This window comes from Anas platyrhynchos, chromosome 6 (genome assembly GCF_047663525.1).
Source record: "Anas platyrhynchos isolate ZD024472 breed Pekin duck chromosome 6, IASCAAS_PekinDuck_T2T, whole genome shotgun sequence".
Taxonomy (NCBI): Eukaryota; Metazoa; Chordata; class Aves; order Anseriformes; family Anatidae; genus Anas; species Anas platyrhynchos.
This window is the reverse complement of record NC_092592.1, coordinates 25851569-25868961: the sequence shown is the minus strand read 5'-3', so window position 1 is coordinate 25868961 and position 17393 is coordinate 25851569. Positions and strand designations below refer to the sequence as shown.

At 37.7% G+C, this 17393-nt stretch overlaps 1 protein-coding gene and 1 long non-coding RNA gene across 6 annotated transcripts in view; one reads left to right on the top strand and one right to left on the bottom strand.

Moving 5' to 3' along the window:
• The window catches only part of LOC101804190 (heparan sulfate glucosamine 3-O-sulfotransferase 1), a 55217-nt gene extending 41031 nt beyond the window's left edge, over positions 1–14186 (bottom strand). For 2 of the 5 annotated variants that reach the window (XM_038181545.2, XM_027460299.3), the window contains exon 1: positions 13782–14186. The gene's annotated coding sequence lies outside the window, so the exon portion shown is untranslated. Of the gene's footprint in view, positions 1–13161; positions 13427–13781 lie in introns of those variants that run through there. The other 3 variants (XM_027460298.3, XM_013093853.5, XM_072039665.1) reach the window with 2 other exon arrangements.
• LOC110351642 (uncharacterized) lies at positions 13485–14924 on the top strand. Its single transcript, XR_003498031.3, has 2 exons — positions 13485–13640; positions 14514–14924. It is a non-coding gene; the product is annotated as an uncharacterized lncRNA (long non-coding RNA).
• The last annotated feature ends 2469 nt before the right edge of the window (positions 14925–17393 follow it).

Here is a 17393-nt window from a genome sequence, read left to right as displayed (position 1 = left end):
TCTTTTGGTACTCAGTTACTTTCAAAACTCTTTACCTGAAGATGTGACAAAAATGTCCCAAATACAAAGTTTATTTACATCTACATCTGGTCAGCCATAAAATTGTTCACAAATCACAAAAGAGATGCTATTCTAAATGGATGGTTTATTCTGAATCATAATAAAGACAAGTTTCTCAGCAATAAGTGAAATATGTATATATACTTACCCAGTGCAATGTATAACCAAAATGTGGTAAGATGAATTGAATCTACCTGAATCTACCCAATTTACTGCAATACAAATACCATATGAGCACCCTATGCACTGAATTGCTGATTTTGTCAAAATGCAGGTGAACAGGTAGAGTTTTGAAAGACTGGTATTGTCTACTAAAAACATTTCAGAACAAAATTCCATGCCAAGCAGTACTAATCAAAACCTGCAGCTCAACAGGGTTTGAGGTTTCATTTTAGAACTCATAAAACCAGATCTTGGAGACTGGAATATGGTGAAGAATGACAAGTGGAGAGCAAAAGCAGAACTGGAAAGCAATCCTGGGGAAAATAAAATAAAAAAGAAAACTGAAAAAGAACAGAGAAGCCCCTTCCTCCCTCCAGAGTGTAAATGTGTGTCAAGGGAACCATAGATATAAAAGAAAAAAAAATCTGAAAAAAACAATACAGAAAACAAAGCCTGCAACTGTGTGTAAACTGTTGAATATACTGAACAATAGACAAGAAAGTCAAATGAACAAGAAATTAGAATGTTTAAAAAATGTAGAAACTGTAACTTGAAAATAAAACTGCTAGCAGATCCTCTTGGGAGTCATCATGCGGCACTTGAAGGGCAAGCAGGCGATCAGGCCCAGTCAGCATGGGTTTATGAAAGGCAGGCCCTGCTTGACAAACCTGATCTCCTTCTATGACAAAGTGATGCACTGGGTGGATGAGGGAAAGGCTGTGGATTTGGTCTACCTTGACTTCAGCAAGGCTTTTGACACTGTCTCCCACAGCATTCTCCTCAAGAAAATGGCTGCTCTTGGCTTGGACTGGCGCACGCTTTGTTGGGTTAGAAACTGGCTGGATAGCCGGGCCCAAAGAGTCGTGGTAAATGGAGTCAAGTCCAGTTGGAGGCCAGTCACTAGTGGCGTCCCCCAGGGCTCGGTGCTGGAGCTGGTCCTCTTTAATATCTTCATCAATGATCTGGACGAGGGCATCGAGTGCACCCTCAGTAAGTTTGCAGACGACACCAAGTTAGGTGCGTGTGTCGATCTGCTCGAGGGTAGGAAGGCTCTGCAGGAGGATCTGGATAGGCTGCACCGATGGGCTAAGGTCAACTGCATGAAGTTCAACAAGGCCAAGTGCCGGGTCCTGCACCTGGGGCGCAATAACCCCAAGCAGAGCTACAGGCTGGGAGATGAGTGGTTGGAGAGCTGCCAGGCAGAGAAGGACCTGGGAGTGATGGTGGACAGTCGGCTGAATATGAGCCAGCAGTGTGGTCAGGTGGCCAAGAAGGCCAACGGCATCCTGGCTTGTATCAGAAACAGTGTGACCAGCAGGGCTAGGGAGGTGATCGTCCCCCTGTACTCGGCTTTGGTGAGGCCGCACCTCGAGTACCGTGTTCAGTTTTGGGCCACTCGCTACAAGAAGGACATCAAGGTGCTTGAGCGGGTCCAGAGAAGGGCGACGAAGCTGGTGAGGGGCCTGGAGAACAAGTCCTATGAGGAGCGGCTGAGGGAGCTGGGCTTGTTCAGCCTGGAGAAGAGGAGGCTTAGGGGCGACCTTATCGCTCTCTACAGATACCTCAAAGGAGGCTGCAGTGAGGTGGGGGATGGCCTGTTCTCCCACGTGCCTGGTGACAGGACGAGGGGGAATGTGCTTAAGTTGCGCCGGGGGAGTTTTAGGTTAGATGTTAGGAAGAACTTCTGTACTGAAAGGGTTGTTAGGCACTGGAACAGGCTGCCCAGGGAGGTGGTGGAGTCACCATCCCTGGAGGTCTTTAAAAGACGTTTAGATGTAGAGCTTAGGGATATGGTTTAGTGGGGACTGTTAGTGTTAGGTTAGAGGTTGGACTCGATGATCTTGAGGTCTCTTCCAACCTAGAAATTCTGTGATTCTGTGATTCTGTAAATTACGCTGAATATTCCTTCCCCCTCACAGAATAAAATGTCTTCCAAAAAAAACCAACACAAACCTGCATTATAAGTATTGTACCAAGTAAGGAAAAAAAGCCTTATCATCAACAAAGAGTAGGTAGGACCTTCTTCTGTGGTATCTGAGTAACACTGAATGGGCCCTAGAAAGAATTATCTAGTTATTTCAGGAGAAAACAACTTACAGCCGTTCCCATGTCACTGAGCCTTCCTGAATTCATTCCCTTGACATTAAATAAAAAGGGGCCAATTTATAAAACTTCAAGTAGGCAAAATTTTCCTTATGATTTTACACACTGGACTGCAAAATTCAATATTCACTTTTCAGAGCCATCCCAAGTGATACACACATTAAACAGGAATGCATTAAAGCTAAGTAGGTATTTACTCAACATCAAAATTAGAATGTTAGACATTAAGAGGTCAGGATGAAGATATTTTATGCTTGGATACTTAGCTAAATGGAATACAAATTCTTGTTTTGAAGAATCCTGAAGATTCAGTAGTACAAGAAATGATTCCACTTAGTTTTCCCCAAGCTCTCTGTTAAAGCAAAATGCAAAAGCATTACAGAATAATTGTGATAGCTCTGCCTTACTGTGGGGATTCCTGGGAGCTGCCTCTGTAACCTTAAAGTTGGTTAGGAGTACAAAAGACAGTATCTCTGTTACACAGAATTGACATTTTCTCATGAAATAAAATAAATCTCCAGTATAGAGAAGGAGTTCAAGCATTGGAATAGGCTGCCCAGGAAATTGGTGGAGGTATTTAAGAGACATGTGGGTGTGGCACTAAGGAACATAGTTTAGTGATAAACTCAGTAGGCCAGGTTAACAGCTGGACTCAATGAAGATCTTTTCCAACCTAAATGATGATTCTGTGATTCTATGAAACATTAAGCAGTGCTTCAGCTTGGCGCCATGCAATAGTTTCTGACCAGCTCTACACTGATACCTAAAATTCCTTCATTCCTCATACAAGCACATTTTAAAGCAGTAAAACCAAACTCATATCAGTTACACACTGCAGTAATTTAAACTGTACATGAGGCATACCTATTTAGTGAACACAAGTATTGAACATCTCATTCAATAGCTACGATACCAAAAAATTCTGAGCCTTACCCAAGGCTTCCTATATAACAATTTACCATGTACATGGTTTCTCCATCTGTTTAAAAATAAGATTATAAAAATAAATATTATTATAGTCTTATTCTTCTCATTAAGATCTAAAATTAAATGATAAAGAAGTATTTGTTGTTATTATTAACTACAAATAACGAACACATTTCACAGGAACAAAATCAACAGAACATGACTGCAGAGCCAGAGATCCAGAGATTGTGTCAATATACCAATGCACATACATAATAAGCTATATGAACAGATAATTAGTGTCTTTAGATTTATGATTTGCACAGATTACTCTGCAATCTTAACATTCTTTTTTTTTTTTTTTTTTTTTAATTGAGGAATATTTTATAGATAAATGCAAAATCATGTCCACCAAAACAGCTAAGTGCAATTTAAGAATGAGGCAGTTATTTCCTTCCTCACATATGTAAACACAGCAAACATTGTTATTTCCATTCCAGAAATTAGACTATTTTACACAAAATATCAATTAGCAACAGCATAAAGAGACCATATTTCTTTATCTACAGTGTAAAGTAACATGATCATTTTGTACAGAAATAATACGTTAACATATGCACTTTTTACTTTAGATTGGCTGAGCAGTATTCTAGATTGGCGTTATTCAGTATATATATTATCTGATTTTCTTCAATTGAAATTAGAGTTTTTACAGAAAAACAAACACACTTTAACAGCATTTCCTTTTAGTGCAAGCTAGCACAAATTCAAGTATCTCCCAGTGGGCAACACAGAGCTGTGTTAGATGCTTGCATATTCCTATTGGCTTCCATTTGATTAAAGGAAGCTGCTATATTATAGAAGCAAAGTAGAACAACTCCTTTGAGTATTAAAGCACCATATTCTGTGCATAGGACCACACAAGGATTCAGGAGAAAAGAGATACACTGCTCTTCCTTGAATATCTGGTTACCTGACTTTGAGGAATAACTCTTTAGTTAGTTTTAATCAACTCTTTACATAGTTTTGGTTTCTAAAATGTCATTCATAATTATCATAACAGTCCTCTTCTCAAGATACATTTTTGAAATTACAAGATTAAATTTCAAGATTTATTTATTTTTTTATTTCTCTTTTCTATCATTGACACTTTATGCTATCAGGGTACAGGAGATAAAGAATGAACAAAAAAGCTTGGCAGCAAATATTTAAATAAATGTATTGAAATGCCACAATTTTGTTGAAGGGAGGGTAAAGAAAGGGTAAAAAAACAAACAAACAAACAAACCAAAACAAAAAAAAAACCATTCAGCTCTCTAACCTGTTAAAGAGGCCTAATCTTTTGGGATTTTTTGAAGTGTACAAGAATTGATCTTACTGTAGGATCCAGAATCTTGGAGCTAACATAAGATTCAGTAGAGTATGAAAATAATATGCCCTTTCTTTTTCTTAATTCTCCAGTGCACGTCAGATTTTGAACTTAGAAACCCCTAGATCCACAAAAGAATCTATGTGTTGTGAGTATATTTTATTAATCTACTATACGAGGGGACAGAAAAATGTCATAGCCAGAATGTCAGTGATGAACAGCTACTGCTATGAAAGACTCAGCATTTAAAAATACAGAACAAAATCAAAGCCATAAAATAGAATCTGTAAATTGAGTGAACAGATAAAGAAAATAATAATAAAAAATAACAATAAAAAAGACACCTTCTAACTAAATTGAGCTATTTATTTATAGAATAAACTAAAGGTAGTATGTTGTATAAAGGAAGTGGAGTCAGATCTTTCTGGGACTGACAGAACCTAATATTTGGGGATAAGGTCTAAAAGATGCCTAATTTGCGACCTATAAATAAACAAATAAATAAATAAAAATCTGAATTGCTTATTCTCATATTTTATCTTAGGAATCTATCACTAGAAGGTCTCAAAGCTGACAATTGCAAATGATTTTCCTTCTTCAACCTGACAGTGCCTTCCTTTATAAATGGTATAATGGGAAACATGGAGATGATGGAATTAATATGAGGCAAATCTGGAAGATACTTGATAATATGGGTATAACATACAAATGCTTTTTATACTGAGAATTGCCTATGTTTTCTATATATGAGAAGATCACAAGCTAAAATTATAATATCTGTGTAAGGTTTATTTTAAAGAATTATATCATCTAGAAACAAACCATCAGCTAATTCTGAAGTTGCAGTCAAAATTTATTTTGTTTTATTTTATGTTACAAACCATTGTTTGCAAGGGTTGACTGCCTTTCAGTTAATGAGGTCTGACTACTGTATAAAATGTTCAGTAATATGGCATTTTTATGGCTATGATTTTAACTAGTCAAGCCAGGGAAACAGATGACAGCTAGTTTTTAATCTTACTGTTGAAGTAGAGCTGTAGACCTTTTCCTTCCAGAAATAATCCTCAAGCTGATCACTGTCAACTGATTGCTGGAGGGAAAGTTTGTCAGCTGAAGAGTGTGAATGCATGAGAGTCAAACCTCCTCTTTCCATGTGTGACCACTCTTCCACAGAAATGCGAGCTAAATCAGACATACTGTTTGTAACTTAAAGATCTATTCTGTAGGAACCTTTAAAATTTCTTCTGTATACTAGTCAACAGACTAATATGGGGAAAACTATATCTGACTAGATTCCATTATCAAAGAGACAAGATCTTATTCAAGTGCTCAGAATGAAATTCTTGTGTATTTGTTCCTTTATAATGAAAGCATATGTTGTAAGGCTTGAATTTGGATTCCGAGAGATATAGCTTTCCCTGTGAACACTTCAAACAAATTTATATCACAATTGAAACTGCTACCAGATTTCTAGGTCTAAAATATATTGGCCTAATACTGGTCATTTGTAGAAATAACCCACCAACCTGCTGCAAAGGATGTAATGAAGATCATTAATGTCTATAGACTTTTATACCTAGTAAGCACTATATAAATGCTAAATTATGACAAGGGCAGAACTAGCCCAGTTTTGCACATCCAGAAACCAAAAATTTATGCTCAGTATTTGGATTCCTTTGGATTCAATTACGTATGAAAAACAGTATCTGTACCAACTTCTATTTTGTCATTTATCAAGATGATCTACCTTCTAATTATTTTGCTTTTGCACTTACAAATGTTTCAGGTGTCCAGGAATATCCCACTGTAAATAAATGCATTCTTACAACACATTTTTTATGGTTGATTTTTGAAGAAAAAAAAAATGATGAAAAGGTAAGACTTTATTTCCAGTGACTTAGATGTAATATACAAAATTGTTTAACACTCTAAAGAACAGTGGTAGGGGAAAATATGAAAAAAAAATCTCTGTACTGTAGATAATATGCAATATTTTAGCGAGTAACTATAACTTCACCCTTTATAGCACCAGGGAAAAAGGACTTCTCTGCCTTTCCAAATAAAACAGATGCTCAGAGTTAACAGAAATTTTTCAAAATCAAATAAGCAACAACTAACAAAGGGAAGTAGTTTTCTGAAATTCAGATAATGCATATACATTTTATTGATTTTGGAAATCAAGGTAAAGGCGAGAGTTGCAAACCTGCACAGGTGCCCATCACCAATTTTTTCATCTCTAACTATCCACTTCAACTTAGAAGCCAAAAGCGATTTCTCTCCAAATTCTAGAGGCATCCTGAGATGCCTTATTATCACACAAAGAAGTTAAATTCTTCCATTTTTCAAATGGAGTTCCCACAGGAAGTGAATTAAGAATGAAACTGAGAAAACTAGATTGCTTCTTGATATCAATGTTACAGTATTTAAGCTGAAAGCATAGTTAGCTGTGTAAAATTGTGTCCCTAGAACACAGTATATAAATTCTGGAGGGGAGGGGAGAGGGAGGGGAAAGCAGTTTCAATATTTTAAGTATTACCTTTTACAATATTCTGTAAATGGAAAGTCTTTACTTCATGAAAAGCTTTCTCTACCTCACTCTTCTATGAATATATACGCAAAGAAAATACAGTTTTTTAGCTAGAAGTGGATGCACTAGTGACTTCATAAGCCAACAGGAAATGTTCTCTATTCAAGCAACATTGAATTAGTTCTCCTGAGGAACAGCTTGACTGCAGACCAAGCTTAGACAGCACATTGAATATCACCCTAGAAACATTAAAGTTTTCTTATAATGAGGGTAGTCCAGTGTCTCTTCTGCTGGTAAAGCAGATGAGTGTGTCACAGCAAGAGAAAATGTAGAATACGGGTACAATTTTTATCAAGGTTTTGCCACCACCTGCAGCAAGCCGACTTTAAAAAACCCTTGCTTCAGAAAGATAAGAAATTCCATCTGAACACTATGAAAAACAAACAAACAAACAAACAAAAATTAGTACGAAGATGGTCAAACACTGGTCGCCTAATGAGGCTGTCTGTCCATCCTTGGAGATATTCAAAGTGCAACTGGACATAGCCCTGTGTATCATGCTGTAGGTGAGCCTGCTTTGAGGAGCAGGGGTCTCCTCCAGAGGTCCTCACCACCACCATGAAGTAAGAGTAATACTACACCATTGCATTTCCACTGAGATCTTGTTACACTTTGGGAATTAAGTAAAATCAACACTACTGAAGGTTTTTTTTTTTTGAAGTTGTGATACCAAAACAAAGTAAAATTAATATTGATGCAAATCACTATTTATATTTAAAACAAAACAAACAAAAAACACTCAAATATTTAGACAATACAGCTGTTTTAAAAACCACACTTTAACTTAATTAATGCAATAGTCTTGTTCCAGCTCGTTATTCAAGCCATTGCAGAACATTTCATTTTAGTAGCTTTTCCACTTACTTCATATATCAGTCAGAAACAACTCTTTCCTAAGTATGAAGGGCTTATCTTCATTCTGTAGGCTTAAAAACTTCCTAATCTATATGTTAGTTTTAGCCAAGGGGGGATAACTGCAAAGGGGGGCTGGGGGTCGCTATATAAATTGGTCAATATTTGGAAACTAGATTCTTACATTAATGATTAGAAAACCTAAACTTCTAAACATGCATGAAAGGGTAATGGCTTTTCAAGGCTACAGATGAACATGTAGCAACATTCTACTCAATTTCATAATTTCCATTTAAAACTTAGCTGGCAGCACTGATATAGTTCTGATACTGTCACTTGTTTCACTGATACCAGGAGAAAAGGACTGGACTGAAAATAGGAACCAGCTTTTAACAGGCAAGAAAGTTCTACAAAAATAAGACAGACACCTCAGCAAAAACATAGAATTCAAGAGAATAGAAAGATTCTTCATTTCTGAGGTCTAGGAAACCTGGATGAGAAAAGGGCTTCAAAGCCCTTCCAGCAGAAAGTCATAATATTCTTTATGTCGAGCCATATGAACTACCTGTCTTCATAAAATTGTATCCAGAGAATTACAATATCTTTGTATAATTTCAACAGATTTACCCATTGTAGACATGTTAGTCTGTTATTTAAAATTATAGAACCTAAGTCAAGTTTAAATTAAGCTTTAAATTATTACTTTCCAATTCTGTAGCAAATTTTCACAGGCAATTCAATGATTCCATGGCCAAGGGTTGCCCAAGTTATCACAAGAATCCCAGGATATTTCTCCCCTATCTTTTTGACTGTTAAGTCTCAGGGGAACATCCACCTGAGTGGCAGAACAAAATGGACAGTAATTGTAATTGGGGAATAGGGAAAGAAAGAAGCAATAGGGACACAAAGATGACCTAGCAAATTAAACAAGGTACTAAAAAAAAAAGTGTTTCATTCAGGTTCCTGTTCTTACCAACTAAGAATACAATGGCTTTTGAGCTATTAGATTAAGCTTCCTTGATGGATAGGCACAAGGTAGGAAATTTACAAAGGACCTAGCATCATCACCAGAAATCTGTAGGATTCTACACTTTATAAACAGTGAGTTTCAAGAAGAATCTATATCAGAGTGGAGAGTAGACTCAAGAGTATAAAATGTCCTGCTTAAGATAAGAGGAGGAAGTGGCCTAGGCAACTGTTATTCTGATTTCAATGTATAAGTGTAATAGTTTTTTTGTTTTTTTTTTTTTTCCCAACTATGTCAACTATAAAGAGGATCATAAAAAAAAAAAAAAAAAAAAAAGCAGGATATTTTCAACATAATTTATAAAGATACATCAAGCTGGAGCAAACAAGTTAACCTTCAAAGAAAATATTAAAGTAAAGGAAATCTCTTCAAATTTCAGCAAATAATTTGACATGGCATCACTCATTAATTATTTATTGATTTGAAAAGGGTGTAACACAAAAAAATAAAGTAGATATAAAACTAACTACAGGTGACATAATGAATGGACTTATTTAAAAATCACTCTTCAGATGGATTTTGTCATGTGCTACCTTGTGAGCTTGGAAAAAAGTAGAGGTGTTTTGATAAAAACAGGAAGTATTCTTGATACAAGACTCTCACTATTCTACAGTGGACATTGGAGGACTTTTGAAGTTAGTTCTAATGGAAATGGGAAAACATTTAGCAAGTCTTCAAAGCCACATGAGTGCAAATAGTAGAATTTCTGATTACATGGTATCTTATAATTTCAGAACTACAGGGAAAAATAATTCACATCTCTCCTGCAAAACTAATCCAATTAGGTATACCTATAGAACAAACTTAATCTTCACCAGTATCTGGTATGGTATTTTTATTAGACCAAGTAGATCATTAGAACTGTTAAGACATAGAGGAGACACTTCAGGGACACAGCATTGGATGCAGGTGAGATATGTTCAGAATTCAGGAGAATCAAGTTTCTAGGCTCTGTATGTATCTTGTTTAACTTGACAGACTTGCTCTGGCTTCTTTGATCTTAGCACATGAAAGGCACATGATCAGTGTTTATAATTTACTGAGGAATACACACAAAAGAAGGAATTGTCTTTAAGTAATAAAACTGAGACACTACAAATTAGGAATCAAAGAATATACTTAGGTTGGAAGTTAGAAGAAAGTTCTACATATCACAAGAGAGGTTTCAAAACTTTTAACCAGAAAGAGCAACAGGGCAAAGTATTTAACTAGCTTTAAGGTAGACCGTAGTCAGCTTATGTCTGAGATTAGATAATGCTATTGCCTAACCCTGAAAAGGCCTCTTCTTCAGCCCTGAATTAGTATGGCAAAGAACTGCTCCCTGTTCTGCTCCCCTCCCTTCCCAGGTTTTTCTTCCAACTATTCCCACTGAAGTTCAATTGGGGTTATAAGAGGACTAAAACAAACTTTTCATCTTTAAGAGAAAACAGTCTTAAGACTTTAACCTCTACCTTATGCTTTTATAGAATATTGCATCAAAGTAGATGACTGGAAGATTGAAAGATCAAGATTCCTTGAGATCGAAAGATTTAATCAGCAACTAAATAGAGCAGTGCATTGTAAACATACTGAAATGATACAGCTTCTTTCAGTCTTCATTAAATATTTGTCATCCTTGCTAGTTTAATAGATTTCTGCTTACTATATAAATAGCCAGAATAGGAATTTGATTGTACTCTATGGATATGTCTGAAATCCTGGCACTATCCTTTCTATAATGATGTTGCTCTCTGAAAACCTCACATAAGATTCTAAGACATACATTTAATCATCCTCCACGTAGCCTACTGCTTTGATGTTAATCACTGACCACTCAAAAGTTTTCTTATGTCAAGCACCAAAGAGTGAATCAAAAATAGCTACAGAAAATAGAAAGGGTATATTCATATGACTACAGATATGGGCCAAGTAGTTATTTTTATAGCACTAAGAGAACATCAAGCAGTGGTGCAGTCAGCTAACTCTGACCCGTTCAGCAACTTTTGAAGCCATGTCTATAGAGAAACATTCAGCATTGTGGTCTCTTCACAGAAAAACATACTCAACCCGTTGCAAATATTGAGAAAGTAGGCGGGTCCATCATTCACTGAAGTCACCATGCCTGCAATCCATTGTATCAAACAAAATCATGTTATTATTGTATGCACAGTGAAGTGCTGTGGCTGTAAACACATTTCCCAATACCCTTCTGGTTGACCAATGATTTTTTTAATTTTAGATTAGAAAAGAAACAAATGCTTTTCTGATTTAACTTGAACCACACTTCGGCAGCCAAATGTAAATTTCACTTCAGAATCTACACAGGATGGGAACTTAAGTTATGACAGAAGTTGGTCAAACCCCTATTTTTTTTCAGAATTTCCCTGTTATTCACATGTAATCTACATAGTTAAAGCACTGTGACCTGAACAATGCTGTTTAAAAAGAAAAAAAGTATTTCTATTGCAGTGCTATCTTAGACCAGTAAATGGCTACTGCTTAGTATGCTTTGGCCACTTCAGGGACCACTGCTCACCATAGCATTTTCAATTAGAAGAATCAGAGAAGAAATTGCTCTCCTGTTTCAAATTCAAAGATAAAGCCACCTTTACTGACTGCCATTTGACCTCTATCACCTCTTTTTCTGTGCTATATTAAATTCAGAAAAACAGAGTCTTATTTAATTGGTAGACTAAACAGAGGATTCCACCTTAAATGACATAAACTGCTATATATGTGAATATGACTTAGTTCAGCAATGACATGAAGTACTGGAGAAAATGAATTTGACAGACTGTCAAAATTTCAAAATGTTTCCCCTCATCTCTCTAGCCTTCTTTACATTTTTTTTGTCTTTTTTTTTTTTTTCTTTCAGCCTATGCTTATTTTTGGTTCCCTTATTCTGTAGCTGTAGAACAGTGATAGGACAACCACTGCAAACATCCTGGTCTTCAAAGTAAGCATATTCAGTGGTTAGCCTAGCTCATATGTTCTTTCTTACCTCTTGGGTTTCTCTATTAGTTTTAGTATATTTTATTACTTTAGCCCTCTGCTGCCACTTGTATCCATATACTTTTACAATAAGCCTACAACTGATGAAACTTTCAAATCACATGTGCCACCACTGTTGAAGAACACAACCTCCTTCATTCCTTCACTCTGATGACATGATTTAATGCAATGTACAGTCTCCAACTACAACACATGCAATGTTTTTAACTAGGAATTAGTACTTTTACATAAGTAAAACAATAATATTTATCATTTACAGTATTATCAGTATTATATGTTAGGATATTAAAGTAATTAACTCTAATATATTTTAGTTCTGAAATGACAAAACCTCAAACTAGTTTTGTCAGCAACAAAACTAGTCATATATTGCAAAATTCACTTGTGCAATAAAACTAAACTAGAAATTAAAAATCAAAGAATTTTTATAATATGAAAACATGATCTCACCAGTCTGAAAACAAACAAATAAACAAACAAAAACCAACACAACAACAACAACCACACATTTTCTAATATATCAAGAAATATCTGACATGGGAATAAATATCCCTAAAAACAAGAATCCTACTGAACAATAGTTCTCCCCAGTTCAGCTCATTTAACAGACAAGTGTCAAGAACTATTGTAGTATTGCCTTAGAGGCAGCAAGCAGAATTTGTGGAAGCAGCTTATCACATTTTTAATGTTTTTTTTCAAAGGATGGAAATAATCAAAGCAGACATCACACAGATTTCAGTTAGTGGAAAAAATCAGCCTTTTCAATGGAAGTTGTGGTCTCCCTAGTCCAAGTTCTCTCCCTTCTGTATATCAGAAAATATGGTTTTGTACATACCAAAAACTAAGTAAAATTTAACAGCCTGGTTATTCTCAGTCTTTCCATGTGTAGCAAAAATAAGAGGGCATATGTGAAACTAAAGCATCATCCTTACACTGCCAACCACTTCCAAGTCTGCAAGAAATTTCAGGCTATAACGTGTAAATCATTATTACGTGCTCTGATAGTACTTTCCATTTAATCAGGAGAAAAGAAAAATCCCCTTTAGAATTACAACAAATAACTACGGTTTAGTTTTAAATGAAATGATGTAGTTTATATCTGACCTGAGTTTCAGTCTTTTCCTAGTGGGAATTGTAAATTCAGCATTTGGATACATAATCCTACAGCTCTCAGGAGCCGATTTCACCGCGAACACTACATGATTTACAGCTCTCCTCCAGATCCAGATGACAAGTCTCAACGGAGCAGGTGCAACGGGGTATTTTTCCTTCCTTCAGAGATAATTTCCTCGTGTGTAAATTAATTAGCAACTCTTCATCACTCTCGCGTAAGTGGGGAAGATGAAGCTAATGGATTACCAGCGGTTAATTTCTCACCCGGAGCAGGTGACCCGGCAGGCTGGCGGAGGGAGGGGGCTAGGCGTTGTTACCGCCGAAGCCACGACGTTTTTAACAGCGTCAGCGGCGGTGAAAGTAAGCCCGGCTCCCGCACAGTGATGCCAAGAGAGCAATTTTTAAACCACGGGCAGGACTTGTGGCGGAGGGGGGGAACCTCAGGGACGCGAGGCGAAGCCTCTCCCACGGTAAGACGCGCGATCCTGCCCCCCCCCCCCGCCCGGCAAGTTGAAGCCGCCCGACCAGCGCCGCCAACCCCGCACCCCCTCGGCCCTGCCCCTTCCCTCACGGCCGGGGGGACGGGGAGCGCGACGGGTGTCTCCCGTTACCTCCTCCGGAGCCATGGAGAGCGCTGCGGGTGCGGCCGCGGCCTCGACTCCGCGCGTCTGGAGGCGGCGGCGGCGGCTCCTCGGCTCCGGAGCTCTCCTCACGCCCTCAGCCCGCCGCGCTCCGCCGCGAGCCGGTGGCACAGCCCGCTCGGCGTGAACGCATTAACAGCGGCCGCATCATGATTAATGCATCAACTCCGCCGGCCGGAGGAGGAGGCGGCAGGCTGCGGGAGGCAGGGCAGGGCGCACGGCAGCCTCCGCTCTCACGGGGTTCATCCCCAATTCCGCCGCCCGAACGGGGCTGGGCAGGGGGCCGGGGGGCGCCCCTCGCGCGGGCAGCCGTTGGGGTTTAACGGCCGCGGCTCGCGCCCCCTCAGCCCGCGCGCCGGTCGCTGTGGCCGGGGTCCGCAGGCAGCGCGGTGCCGGTCGCGTGAGGGCTCGCTGCGGGCCAGCGGCGCCACCAGCTTGTCGCCCAAGCCGGCGCCGATCCGGGCACGGGGCTTTCTCACTGTACTGCTGCTCTGAGAGGCGCCCTGGATTCCTTCACATCCCGGTTGTTTAAACTTGGGGTGCACTGGACTTGGAGTTGTTTCCAATGGAGGGTTAAGCAAGCAATAGCTCGGCTTTTAAGGCGGACAGACAGCTGCTACGCGAACTGCCACGAGAAACGTACCGCTCTAGGCAGGAACCCGCTTGCGTGTCTCTGACTTTATTTTTCCATTCCACAAACAGGTGGAAGTCCTGCAAGTCCAGCAGTCCTCTGATGCTCACTACCAGATGTACTAAGTCTACAACACCAAGGAGACACTTGCTCTTCCAGCCTCCTCTCTTCGTAGGCAGCTCCCTAATCAAGCAATGAAATTTGTGTAGAACATGATTTAGCACTGATTTACTACTTCCTCACCTCATCTATAAACCTGGTCTGCCTACCTGGTAGCATCTTCCTTCTTCAAGGAATTGTACTTCAATAGGAGATTACCAATTCTTTATTGATCATGTGCCAGGAGCAAAATTTTCTTCTGTCACCTCTTGTGGAAGCAAACTATTTTTGACCTGACACAGCTATATATAGAGATTACCAAGTATCAAACAGAATTCATAAGCTGTACGTAGAGAGATCCCCCAAACTGTCACAAGTCCTTAGTTAGATAATCATAGACAATGAGGATTAAAGCTGTGTAAGGAGGAAGGAACAGAATATATGATGGAAAGGTGGAGCCATTCTGTGGGAAATTTTCATTTCCATAACGTGTTATTGTTATTTTTCCTTTCCCATTATGCTGTAGATTTTGTGTTACTTGCATGCAAAAGAGTAATTACTTGCTACTCCACAGCTGAGGTTGCATTGTAATTTGCACTTATAGCAGGACTAAAATCTCTGTGTTTCATACTTGAGTGATTGCAGTTAGACTACACATTTGGCACATAACACTTGAATTACAGCTCAATTTTCTTTTCTTTTTTCTTTTTTCATAATATTTGTTTGCCTCTTGTAAAGTAAAGAACTTAATTACCCTCTTTTTCAAACGTTTCACATTTTCTTCACATTTCTGAACTCTTACAGAAGTAATTCTGAGGTATCCCATGTATTGCAAGTCATTCTTCCTTTAGAATAAGAACCCAGGTAAAGCCAATTCTGGAGTGTATCTTTAGAAGTTTGTAAAGCTTGTGTCCTGGATTAATATTTTGATGATTTTTTTTTTTTAATCTGATGTCTGTTTCTCATGTTATTTTCATTTTCCTTATTGTTTTCTGATGGCTTCTAGCTATAGTCACTGTATTACTTCTTTGTATTTAGTACTGGTGCTCCAAGATCATTAAATAATATTAAATGGAACTGTTCTGTCTGTTTTTATTGGGGGAAAAAAAAAAAAGTTTGTCAGAATCAAATTTTTCATATGATTACATCAATTTTAGCACAAAAAGGTAATTAAAAAAAACAAACCCTCAAGTAAAACTTTGAATCACCAAGCTAAAACTCTGATTTTCAGCAAAATATATTATCTAACATCTATAATCCAGTGGCTTATTTTAAAATCAGTTCATTTCACTGTTCCAACTGAAGGCAGTTCCTGAACATCACTCCTCTGACTAGAAATCATCTCATTTTTTTCTCTCTATCACATCTTTAAGTGATATTCTCTTCTGTACACCATTTGATTTATTTATATAAAATACAATTTTTATTTAATTCAGCCAGATCCTCTTCTAATCTCTTTTCATAAAGTGAGTTCTCTATATCCCCAATGACCTTTGTAACCTATTACAGTTTGATTTAGTGTATCTTAAACACTGATGGACAGATTTTTACATGTAATTCTTCTAAACTCTAAGTAACATGCATAATAGCCATTAAGTGTCTCATCTTTATTTAAACACTGATGCAGATAGCATTGGCCTTCTTTCATGACTTTCCAGTGCAGATAGCGTATAGTTTCTCTGTGCTCAGCACTAATGATATTTTTTTCTCATGATGTTTGACTTCAGATTCACAAACTACCAAATCATACCAAACATTTTTGTTAGACTCTAGTTCATAACGATGACGTTTGTTATCTTATCTTAACACCATTTCTTGGCTTCAATATCATGTGTGTGTTATTGGCAAGTTGGGAATCAACAGTAAATATCACTTTTTCTTTCTTTCTTCTTTTTTTTTTCTTTTTTTTTTTTCTAAGATTACTAGTGAAACTATTAAGAGATACTGAAATAATAAGACTAATTCTACAAAATTCCATGTTATACAGTTCTCTTTTCAGCACAAGCTGCCTTTCTTTTGAAGCTCCTTATCCATCTAAATTTTTTTGTGCTAGTTTTCATCTATTCCAATTAAATAATTGTCTATATAGAGATGTTTGCTTTGGGACATCTAGCATTAAACTCTAGAAAAAGCATAGGTGTTTAATGAGGTAGTGGATCAATTGTCATATGTTTGAGAGACAGGAATAAAGGTATAGAGATACTGAAAGGCTAGAGATGAAGAACACATATGGCTAGCAAGGTGAGAAAGTCTACATGTAGTGTCTCTGCTGTGCTAGATCTCCTATTTACAAATAGCTTAAGACCGTGACTCAAAATAAAATCCACATGGCCAATTTGGAAAGAGAAAAAACCTATTTTCAGTGCTTTCCACCTGTTAAGTATTTTTGGAAATTCTCCAGATTCCTTGCCATAGAACTCCATTGCATAGGCAATTTCATTCATGAGTCATCTTGATGACTTCTGTGTAGCTATGTACCTAAAAAAAGTATTCAAAACATCAAACACTGGATCTGTTCTATTGTTTTTATTAATTGAAGTACAACTAATTCTAATATAGATAATTAACATCCTTTCTGATGCCTTGCTGGTATTATAAGAGAGATCGATTTATTAAATCTGGATCCGTAGTTCCAACTGCAGCACCTGAACTTATCTGGACGCAGATTCACTGGGAATGTTTCAAGTTATATCTGTGTTAACATTGCAGATCACTCAGAGTTTCAGTGCTGCCACATCCAGACATTTGTTCTTGGCACATCTCTGCCAAAGACTTTAGTCTAAATCTTGATCACATAAAACTCGAAGAAATTATGCTATTTTTCTTCAACAGGGCTAGGATTTCACTCACTG